Source organism: Schistocerca cancellata, chromosome 3 (assembly GCF_023864275.1).
Source record: "Schistocerca cancellata isolate TAMUIC-IGC-003103 chromosome 3, iqSchCanc2.1, whole genome shotgun sequence".
NCBI classification, from domain to species: Eukaryota; Metazoa; Arthropoda; class Insecta; order Orthoptera; family Acrididae; genus Schistocerca; species Schistocerca cancellata.
In genome coordinates this window covers 294,543,472-294,554,632 of record NC_064628.1, presented here as the reverse complement: position 1 = coordinate 294,554,632, position 11,161 = coordinate 294,543,472, and the positions used below count along the sequence as shown (strand labels likewise).

The following is an 11,161-nucleotide window of genomic DNA, read 5'->3' as shown; positions in this document are numbered from 1 at the left end:
CGTAACTAGAAGCGTGAGCCGAAAGTACTGCCTCTCATATTGCGTCAAAACAGAATACATGTCAAACACTGTGAAACATCTTGGGTCATTGGTTATTGCAAAACCCTTTATCATTGTGAGAACTTTGTTGAACCGCCGCACCCTCGTTAGAAATGATCCCCGAAGCAGCAAAAGCCGATTAGCGTTTATCTATTAGGCCACGGTCATATCAAAGTTGAAGCTAGGCTGCTGTTTCGGTGAACAACAGTCGTCATGTTAGTCAGAAGATGAAACATTATCGTGCCGAATTATTACAGTTCATCCGAAGCTTGCAGCTATCTTATTTCACACGTCGCTAATATGAAACTCAGCAATTGGAAGTACTGTATTATGTAGTCTGCTCTTCATCGGAGATTGGAATAGTTGTGGAGAACAATCTTAATAAAGGCGATGAGCAGCTCATCTAATTCCGTGAGCTTCGGCATTCAGAAGGACCATGTCGGTGTATTCTGCAAACGTGTACTGAACCATATTGCCCACACTCACAGGCATGTGAATGAGGCTGGAACCAGGTCAGATAGATAGAACAGACGTCAAATGACGTCAGTCGATCCGACGTAACACCCCCCCCCCCCCCAATTCCCACAGCATGACTACTCTGTTTCATACCTTCCTAGCAAACGTGTTGAAATGGGTGTAGCACGGAAACGGTACGATTCCGGACATGAGTCCCTATTCAAGATGATATATTCTCACTCCCCTCTACTAGTCCTAGAAGTTTGTAATGGGAATTAGCGAACACCCTGTATACGTACAGTGCTTTGCGAAGTGATATGAGTTCTTTCGCATGCGATTTGTGCCACATTACACACACGGCCTTTCAAAAAGTATGTATGCATGTCGAACGCTTATATTTATTAAACTGTAAGACATGCAGCTATGAAGCTTGGGACACACATTTGCTAATCTTTTCAAGTTTAGTTGACAGATGGTCAATATATCCTCCACCAGCGACATGAACAATTTCACATTGAGACTCTCAATCATCCCATACTCAGGTAAGAATGCCCATCGTCACTGATGTTATCGCCGTACGGATCCGATTCTTCAACTCAAATAAATGGCTCAAATGGCTCTGAGCACTATGGGCTCTCTCTGAGTACTATGGGACTTAACATCTGTGGTCATCAGTCCCATAGAACTTAGAACTACTTAAACCTAACTAACCTAAGGACATCACACACATCCATGCCCGAAGCAGGATTCGAACCTGCGACCGTAGCGGTCACGCGGTTCCAGTCTGTAGCACCTAGAACCGCACGGCCACACCGGCCGGCGATTCTTCAACTCTTCTAGGTTCTGCGGTAATGTTGGTGCGTGAACTTTGTCCCTAATGAAACCCCCCACAGGAAGAAGTCACACGATGTCAAATTCAGCGACCGTGGAGGCCAGCTGTGAAGTACGAAGTCGCCGGCTATGACCAGTCCAACGGCTCGCTATAGTTTTCATGCGCTGATAACCACGCCGTAGGTCGCCCATAAAGTCAAAACACATTCACTCTCAGGAGTTTCGTTCAGATATCCACGCACTTGGCGACTGCAGTGATGGGGTGCCGCGTTTTGTTGAAAAATGAAGGTGTCTTCGTTCAGCCTCGAAAACGACCAGATTTGTAACATAGCAAGATACTGCTGACCGTTAACCGTGTTTGAATCAAAGAAGGTTGGGCCATAAACAAATGAGTGGAATATCGAACACACTTTATGTGAATCTCGTACACGATCAGTGTCTGTATGTGGGTTCTGTAGGCCCGCATTTCGAACATTGTGTTTCTTTACTTTTCCACTAAGGCGGAAAGTCGCTTCATCACTAAATAAGATGTGTTTTGCGGAAGTGTCAAAGCATTCTCAAGCTCGTCAGAAAATGCCACACGATTGGCTTACGTAGAGCCTGTAACTGCTGTAACTAGTGTTACTTCAAAACTAACCGACGTCTCAAAACAAGCCAAACTGTTATTGTAGGCAGCTGTCATTTTCGTCAGAAACACGAGGGCGGCCAGGACGCTCCTTCACAAACACATCCTGTGTCTACAATCTGTCGATACCATCAGTGAGTCTTCCTTCCACTCGGAAGATCAGTTTGGTACCTCAACCTGAAACGTCTTAACGTCTTTGCACTGTAATTACAGTATTACACTTCGCAAACTCGTGAACACAAGATGATTTCCGCTGCGGAGGAGCTATTTTGGAACATGTGACCTTAACAAAGCAAACGGAAGGCAACCGACATCTAGCAGCAATGTATTCCTTCATTCAATAACCGATCCGTAGCGCAGCGATCGATAGTTTTGACAGCATACTAGTTTGTAACACATAAATTCTTTTTGAAACATCCTGTATTTCAATATGTTGAGAAAAGCTGTAATAGACGAAAGATATGAATCACAAACTGTTAATGTGAGTGGGCTGCTGCATGTGAACAACTAACTAAAATTAAGTTATTAATACAAATTGTTTTTAACTGGCTGTAAGAACAATTTTTCTTTCGATTTTTTATGTTTTCCATATTGTTACAAAATATTAGAGGCGAGAGTCAGTTTGCAATTACTTAACTATTCAGTGACTAGATTGCTTTTATTGATTGATTTTTCATGTACTGCAAATTTTTATGTTTGTCCTGGCTGTTGTGTAAGCACTTATATGCTCGAACTTCTTCGATAAAAGTTTTCGCTTAACTACTTGTCACAACTGCTCCGTTCACTGCACCTGATATTGCCGGTAATACCTATTTCGTTTGCTCCCACAATTACTTTCACCTCATTTCTTGCTGCCTTGAAACCGTTTTTTAACTCTCTAATTTCCCTCACAACCTTAGAAGGTTCGATCATGATATTAAGACCGCGAAATTAATAGCTTTCCAATTTCTCTACAGTTCCGTTTATGACAGGTTCGGTCTATGACAGTTTAGGCTCTACGTCTTCATAGCAGTGTAACTGCAGTACCGGATGATACGATTAAAATGTTCAGCACTAATAACTCAAACAGTAATAAACATCGAAATCTGTTCTTTCAGTGGCCGGCCGGGGTGGTCGAGCGGTTCTAGGCGCTACAGTCTGGAACCGCGCGACCGCTACGGTAGCACGTTCGAATCTGCCTCGGGCATGGATGTGTGTGATTTCCTTAGGTTTCTAGGGGACTGATGACCTCAGAAGTTAAGTCCCATAGTGCTCAGAGCCATTTGAACCATTGTTCTTTCAGTGACATTTCCAAGCGCTTTTTAATGGCACATGCAGTACTTTTGCAATATGCCAGTAACTACTGCGATAGCAACATCCATGACAAAACCATTCCACCTGGCCTGAAAGATATGAGACAGGCAAAATACCCTCAGACTTCACAAAGGTTGTAATAACTCAAGATTTCACAAAAGGAAAGTGATGACAAGTTTTACAGAACTATCAGTTTAACGAGGCACGGTTGCAAAATACTGACGCGAATTATTTACAGAAGAATGGAGAAACTAGTAGTAACCGACCTCGAGTGGGATCAATTTGGGATCCGGAAAAACGTAAGAAAACGCGATTTCAAGCTGACCTTAAGACTTATCTGCAGACATAATTAAAGAAGGGTAAATTTACGCTTATAGCATTTGTAGATTTAGAGAAATCGTTTGACAATGCTGACTTGAATTACCCTCTTTGAAATTCCGAAAGTAGCAAGATAAAATACAGGGAACGTTATTCACTACTTGTGCAGAAATCAGACGGCAATAAGAGTTGAAGGACATGGCGATACGACAGGGTAGCAGTGGCTGAGAAAGGAGTTATAGCTTACAGCCATCTCACATGTTATTAAGTATGTACACTGATGAAGCTGAGAGGGAAAAACCAAAGAGAAATTTGGAAATGGAATTAAGGTGCAGGAAACAGAAATAAGAACTTGGAGTTTTGCTGATGACACTGTAACTGTGTCAGAGACGTAAATAGACTTAGAAAATCAGATAGTGGAATGGGTAGTGCCTTGGCAAGAGGTCATAAGATGCATATCAACAAACGTAAAACCACGATAATGGACATGCTGATGGAACTAGATTACGAAATAAGATATAATCCTCACTTGCGTTTTATTTTTGTTGACGTTCATCTTATTGTCTCTTTTCAAGATCCTATCCATTCTGTTCAACCGCTCTTCCAGAGGACTTAGTATGAAATTAGGAAATCATACACTGAAAGTAGTAGAGGAGTTCCGATATTTGTGCAGCAAAATATTTTACGATGGTCGAAGTAGAGAGGATATAAAATGGACACTAGTAATATCAAGAAATACGTTTCTGATGAAAAGGAATTTGCTGAAGTTAAATAAAAATTTAATTGTTAGGTAGTCTTTTCTGGATACTTTTTTTGGAGTGCTACCTTGCGCGGAAGTGCAACGTGCACGACAAGCAGTTTATACAAAAAGAGAATAGAAGCAAGTATTCGAAATGTGGTGCTACGGAAGAATGTTAAATATTAGATGGGTATATCGTATGACTAATGAAGAGGTGCCTAACAGAATTAGGGAAATAATTGTGTGAAAAATTGACTAAAAGAAGGAATCATTTGGTAAGATACATCTTGAGGCATCAATTAATCGTCAGTTTGGTAATTGACGCACGTATGCGTGTGTGGTTGTGGGGGGGTGGGGGTGGGAGACTAAAGCAGGAGACCAAGGTTCGAATACAGTAACTGTTTCAAATCGATGTGGATTACATTAGTTATGCAGAGATGAAGAGACTTAGACAAGACAGAATAACGTGGAGAGCTGCATCAACCCAATCTTTGGACTGCAAACCACAACTACTGTATCACTAGGGAATCATATATATATATTTTTTTTTAATTCGCAGAATGTTTGATTGCAGTTACAGGTACTGAAAATTCATGGGTAAAATCTTTCATAAATCAGACAGATAAATCTCATGAAAATGTTACGTTTTCCCTGGAACATCACCCACGAACTACAAGCTGCACTTCACAAATAAGTCGCTAACCGAGTGGCCAAGGTTCAAGCCGCATGTGACTCAAGGGCTGTTGACACTGTGTGCCTTTTTCTTCCTGACACCGAAGTGTTTCCGACATGTCCACCAGATATTTCATCATATATTTCACCGTCTCGTGTCTGCAGCATAATTTCTAATGTAGATCGCCACCAATTAACAATGACACCAACATTGAAATACCATATTTTCACTCACCTAATAGAGTTGAAGCCCTTATCAAATAATCGATAATACTTATGTAAGAGGATGATGATCTAAGCTCTGCGCGATCAATACCTAGCAACAAAGAACGTGTGCTTCCGCAGCCTGCGTCACGATGATTAAAATTCTTCTGGGTTTGCACCGTGTTGTTTTATAATATACTTTAAACTGTAAAGCAAACGTTTCTACCGAATCTACAACGGCTTTCTTCAGGACAAGACTGGTTTTGGTGGAGCGAAGGTAGCTCTATTTATTGCAGACGATAAGTCTGTGAAATTTTATTGGTCCTAGAATATAATAGGCTGGTCATGTCGGAGGGGGCGAGGATAAGAAAGAAGCAATTCGTAGACTAGCGGCATTGTCGGTGATTGTCGACAGTATGGAAATCATCGCTCGGTAAAAGGTGTACATGTAAGTGTATTTTCAAGTGAAGACAAATTACCTCTTCGTCAAGGCACTTTGTGTTACCTATATAGCTGTCTCACCAGAACCCGAAAGCAATGGCGAAAAAAAAAAAAAAAAAAAAAAACAGTGTTCATTAAGATTTTTCCATCAGTCACAACCTTTCAGTTACTGGTACATATCTCTTCATAGACACCACGAGATGAGAACTGCAGATTTCCAGGTCCTGTCAGAAGAGCTAGTAGCATTTCTCCAGTGCATTGGAAACGGCCCCTATTTGCAACAGGTCGTGGTGACTCGGCAGTCCAGCTGCGGATGGGTCCAGAAAAACGCTCATCATCATTAGACCAGTTCAAGTGAGTACTGTCAGCTTAACGTGCATTTTGTGACATTACATCCGCGACTTTTATTCAGCAGTATTTTGACTATGAATGACACGGCGCCATTCTTTTGAAAAAGAAAGTGTCACGCCAAGATATTACTGCAGCAATTACTGAACACCGGGGCGGGTAGTTATCCGTTATCTTATTGCGTCTCCATCTCTTCATCTCTGAGTTCTCATCAAGTGTCTCCTTTACTCGTTGTGTAACTCTCAAAGTCAGAGGATATTTGTGTATTGTCAAATACCTACTGTGTTGTGTGGCATCTATTTCAGTCGCATTGGTATTAAAATTGCAGTCTGATTAATTTACAGGAAATGCTCGACTAAGGTCCATTAGAACCCACGCGCATATTGCTGACTGGATGTGAGCAGCGACCTCTGTTTTTCGAAATAGGAACGGTACCATAAGGCTAGCGATGCTGGATGTAAACTGAACTGTTAGAAGGAAAGGAAGTGTTTAATGTCCTATCGACATTGATGACATTGGAAATGAAGCACGGGCTCAGACTGGCCAGGCATGGGGGAAGAGAGTGGTTTTGTCATGTTTGTGGAACATTTCTGGCATTAACCTTAAGTAACGAAAACAACGAGACTTTAGATACATGCGGCCGTTTGCTTGCCAAAACGCAACCGTTGTTTTTTAGTGGTGTTTTTTCTGCACAACTTGATCTGACGATCTCTGAGTCTGCTTGTGTTAATCTAATGATGCCTGTCACTTCTAAAAACAAGTGTGCCGTCTTCAAATTGTGTTGTGCGGATATTCTACATCATTAAGATCTCACTGGCAATAACGAACAAGAAATAAATAAAAAAAATATAACTACTATAAGTGTAAGATCTCGAGTAACGTTCTCCAACTGTCAGGATGGCCGAGCGGTCTAAGGCGCTGCGTTCAGGTCGCAGTCCACTTCTGTGGGCGTGGGTTCGAATCCCACTTCTGACAAATATTTTTACATCGATATTTAGGGGCAACAGTTGGTCTTCAACTTTCACATTAATATTACTTGCGTGATTTTTAAATTTGCAACATTCTGTACTATGGTTAACCAAATGCAGAACGAAGGCTCCTATTATTGGTCGGTAGTTACAATGTACAAGGTGTGAAACCAATCGCTTGGGCTCCTAGGTCAAACTTACAAGGGAATCGTCCAATTTTAACATATCGAAACTCACACTGACATTTTTTACGCAGCAATATCACAGCAATAGAAATGCACTGTCAAAATTTTAACTGCCAAGGAACACAAGAAGTATTAAAAAAAAATCTTAAAGTTACTCATATTTGCAGCACGAACAGCTTGCAACAGCGGTTTGTACAGCCCTTCCTGCCTAGTGCCGAATCGGCGAATAAATAGACGCAGCCGTGACAAGAGGACGTAGCGCTGTTCTGCGAAGTGCAGGCACGCGAATTTAAGCAGTTAACCAGACCAATAATGTCTCAAATAGTTAATTTCTTGAACAAATAGCAGCCGGCCGCGGTGGCCGTGCGGTTCTAGGCGCTTCAGTCCGGAACCGCGGGACTACTACGGTCGCAGGTTCGAATCCTGCCTCGGGCATGGATGTGTGTGATGTCCTTAGGTTAGTTAGGTTTAAGTAGTTCTAAGTTCTTGGGGACTGATGTCCCATAGTGCTCAGAGTCATTTGAACCATTTTTTAACAAATAGTAGTTTATATCGATAGCTAAACTGCCGCAGATGTGACTAGAAGTGGAACGAAAATCAAGAACAAGGCACTTTACAACGTTATATTTAAATATTTTATGACAATTGCTGTGGTATAGTTCTTATGATAATTTTTGAGCAATGTATAGTTTGCTAACAACGAAACAGTTCTCTGTTTATTCCCCGTGGTCCTTACAAAAATCCGAAGTGTCTTATGGATGAGGAAAAGAAACATTTTTCTTACACCAGACGCACCTGATAAAAGAAAATTTAACACATTCAGGCATTTCACAGTATTTACTAGTTTTATTTAGGGAGAACAGGAATGAAGTAAGAAATGGTTGTGGCTGCTGTTCTGCATATTTTGCTGCACGCTAGGCATGCTTTATCAGATTCGAAAATGTGCAAACTAACAATGCAGCAATGTCTGAAGTTTGACAGCATTGTTCCACCTTACATGACAAAGAGCCAGCGGAAATGACATAGCCTGAATTTTCAGGAGAAAAGGCTGAATCACACTATTACTTACAGATGGAAACCGAATGATATTAAGTCTCTTGCTCGTCCTCCTAAATACAGATGTCTTTATGTTCAGGCCAAGAGTCCAACAAAAGCAACGAATTATTATCTGCTAATGTTAAGAACACGTTTCGGATGTAACATTTAAAATTTTTCTTTCCCATTTTTCCAGATTTAGCTACATCGAATACAAGATTTTTGCAATGAATAGTGTGTGAGAATAAGGGGGGGGGGGGGGGGGGTGGCGTGCATAAAATATAGTACATAATGGAACCTGATTAAAAATTGCTGCTTAAATAATTGAAAAAGAAATTTTAAAAGAATAATTGAAAGAAATTGGAAAGTAATCATATCCTTCACATTCGTGAATTTACGTACATCCTTTTCTTATTACCGCTAATGTGCATGGAGATTGGTATGACAATACTGGTTCCGGATCGCCCCTCCTCTGCTCACGCAACTGCTGGTTTGCTTCGATCCTCTTGATGCAGGATTCTCGGCGCGGGCGAAATGATGAACCATATATGAATGTACGAATAAACTTTGCTTTCCTTATCACTTTCTATAACACTTCTTTAATTTACGGTTGGAATACACATTATTATTTTTTTTACAATATTCACTCGGCGGAACTCGTAATACGTCCGCCTGCTATCATTTAGAGAGTCAAAATGGTGAAGATTAATCAATTGAAGAGCGTATCTCTACTTGTTTATAAATAAAATATATTATATATAATATAATATATAATATTATATATAATGTATTATAAAATATATTATATTTTATTTATAAAAAGAAAAGAACGAGAGAGAAAGTAATAATAATAATAATATGATTCACTACAGCAAGTAAAGAGTCCTTTTCCAATAATTTGCCTTGATGTTCCTGAAGACAGATATAAAACTGCGGAAACAGTACTCCACTGATACTTATCACTGGCAACTGTCGTATACAAATCTATCAGAGCATTCGTCGAGTGCACACACGAATTTATCTTTATCGCTCGAAATGACAAATTAGGGTTGGCTCGAAACCTTACTGACTGGCTTTATATGCAGCATTTTAGAGGATAACAAGAAGCTTCATCTTCACATTCACTACGAATTTCTTTATAGTATTACCTATTAATGTAATGTAATGTAAAGATGTAGAGGCTTATCTCACTATGGGTAAGATAGATACTGCCTACAGGAAAATTAAAGAGACCTTTGGAGATAAGAGAACCACTTGTATGAACATCAAGAGCTCAGATGGAAACCCAGTTCTAAGCAAAGAAGAGAAAGCAGAAAGGTGGAAGGAGTATATATAGGGTCTATACAACGGAGATGTACTTGAGGACAATATTATGGAAATGGAAGAGGATGAAGATGAAATGGGAGATACGATACTGCGTGAAGAGTTTGACAGAGCACTGAAGGACCTGAGTCGAAACAAGGCCCCCGGAGTAGACAACATTCCATTGGAACTACTGACGGCCTTGGGAGAGCCACTCCTGACAAAACTCTACCATCTGGTGAGCAAGATGTATGAGACAGGCGAAATACCCTCGGACTTCAAGAAGAATATAATAATCCCAATCCCAAAGAAAACAGGTGTTGACAGATGTGAAAATTACCGAACAATCAGTTTAATAAGCCACAGCTGCAAAATACTAACACGAATTATTTACAGACGAATGGAAAAACTGGTAGAAGCCGACCTCGGGGAAGATCAGTTTGGATTCCGTAGAAATGTTGGAACACGTGAGGCAATACTGACCCTACGACTTATCTTAGAAGAAAGATTAAGGAAAGGCAAACCTACGTTTCTAGCATTTGTAGACTTCGAGAAAGCTTTTGACAATGTTGACTGGAATACTCTCTTTCAATTCTGAAGGTGGCAGGGATAAAATACAGGGAGTGAAAGGCTATTTACAATTTGTACAGAAAGCAGATGGCAGTCATAAGAGTCGAGTGGTATGAAAGGGAAGCAGTGGTTGGGAAGGGAGTGAGACAGGGTTGTAGCCTCTCCCCGATGTTATTCAATCTGTATATTGCGCAAGCAGTAAAGGAAACAAAAGAAAAAATGGGAGTAGGTATTAAAATCCATGGAGAAGAAATAAAAACTTTGAGGTTCAACGATGACATTGTAATTCTGTCAGAGACGTCAAAGGACTTGGAAGAGCAGTTGAATGGAATGGATAGTGTCTTAAAAGGAGGATATAAGATGAACATCAACAAAAGCAAAACGAGGATAATGGAATGTAGTCGAATTAAGTCGGGTGATGATGAGGGAATTAGATTAGGAAATGAGACACTTAAAGTAGTAAAGGAGTTTTGGTATTTGGGGAGCAAAATAACTGATGATGGTCGAAGTAGAGAGGATATAAAATGTAGACTGGTAATGGCAAGGAAAGCGTTTCTGAAGAAGAGAAATTTGTTAACATCGAGTATAGATTTAAGTGTCAGGAAGTCATTTCTGAAAGTATTTGTATGGAGTGTAGCCATGTATGGAAGAGAAACATGGACGATAAATAGGCTGAACAAGAAGAGAATAGAAGCTTTCGAAATGTGGTGCTACAGAAGAATGCTGAAGATTAGATGGGTAGATTACATAACTAATGAAGTATTGAATAGGATTGGGGAGAAGTTTGTGGTACAGCTTGACCAGAAGAAGGGATCGGTTGGTAGGGCATGTTCTGAGACATCAAGGGATCACCAATTTAGTATTGGAGGGCAGCGTGGAGGGTAAAAATCGTAGAGGGCCAAGAGATGAATACACTAAGCAGATTCAGAAGGATGTAGGTTGCAGTAGGTACTGGGAGATGAAGAAGCTTGCACAGGATAGAGTAGCATGGAGAGCTGCATCAAACCAGTCTCAGGACTGAAGACCACAACAACAACAACAACAACAACAACAACAACAAAATTACCTATTAATGACATCTCTTGATGAAAAATGGCTCTGAGCACTAAGGGACTTAACATCTGAGGTCATCAGT

At 40.5% G+C, this 11,161-nt stretch overlaps 1 non-coding gene across 1 annotated transcript; it reads left to right on the top strand.

Moving 5' to 3' along the window:
* The first annotated feature begins 6,857 nt into the window (after nt 1–6,857).
* Trnal-cag (transfer RNA leucine (anticodon CAG)) lies at nt 6,858–6,941 on the top strand. The gene has a single exon. It is a non-coding gene; the product is annotated as a tRNA-Leu (tRNA).
* Nucleotides 6,942–11,161: the final 4,220 nt, after the last annotated feature.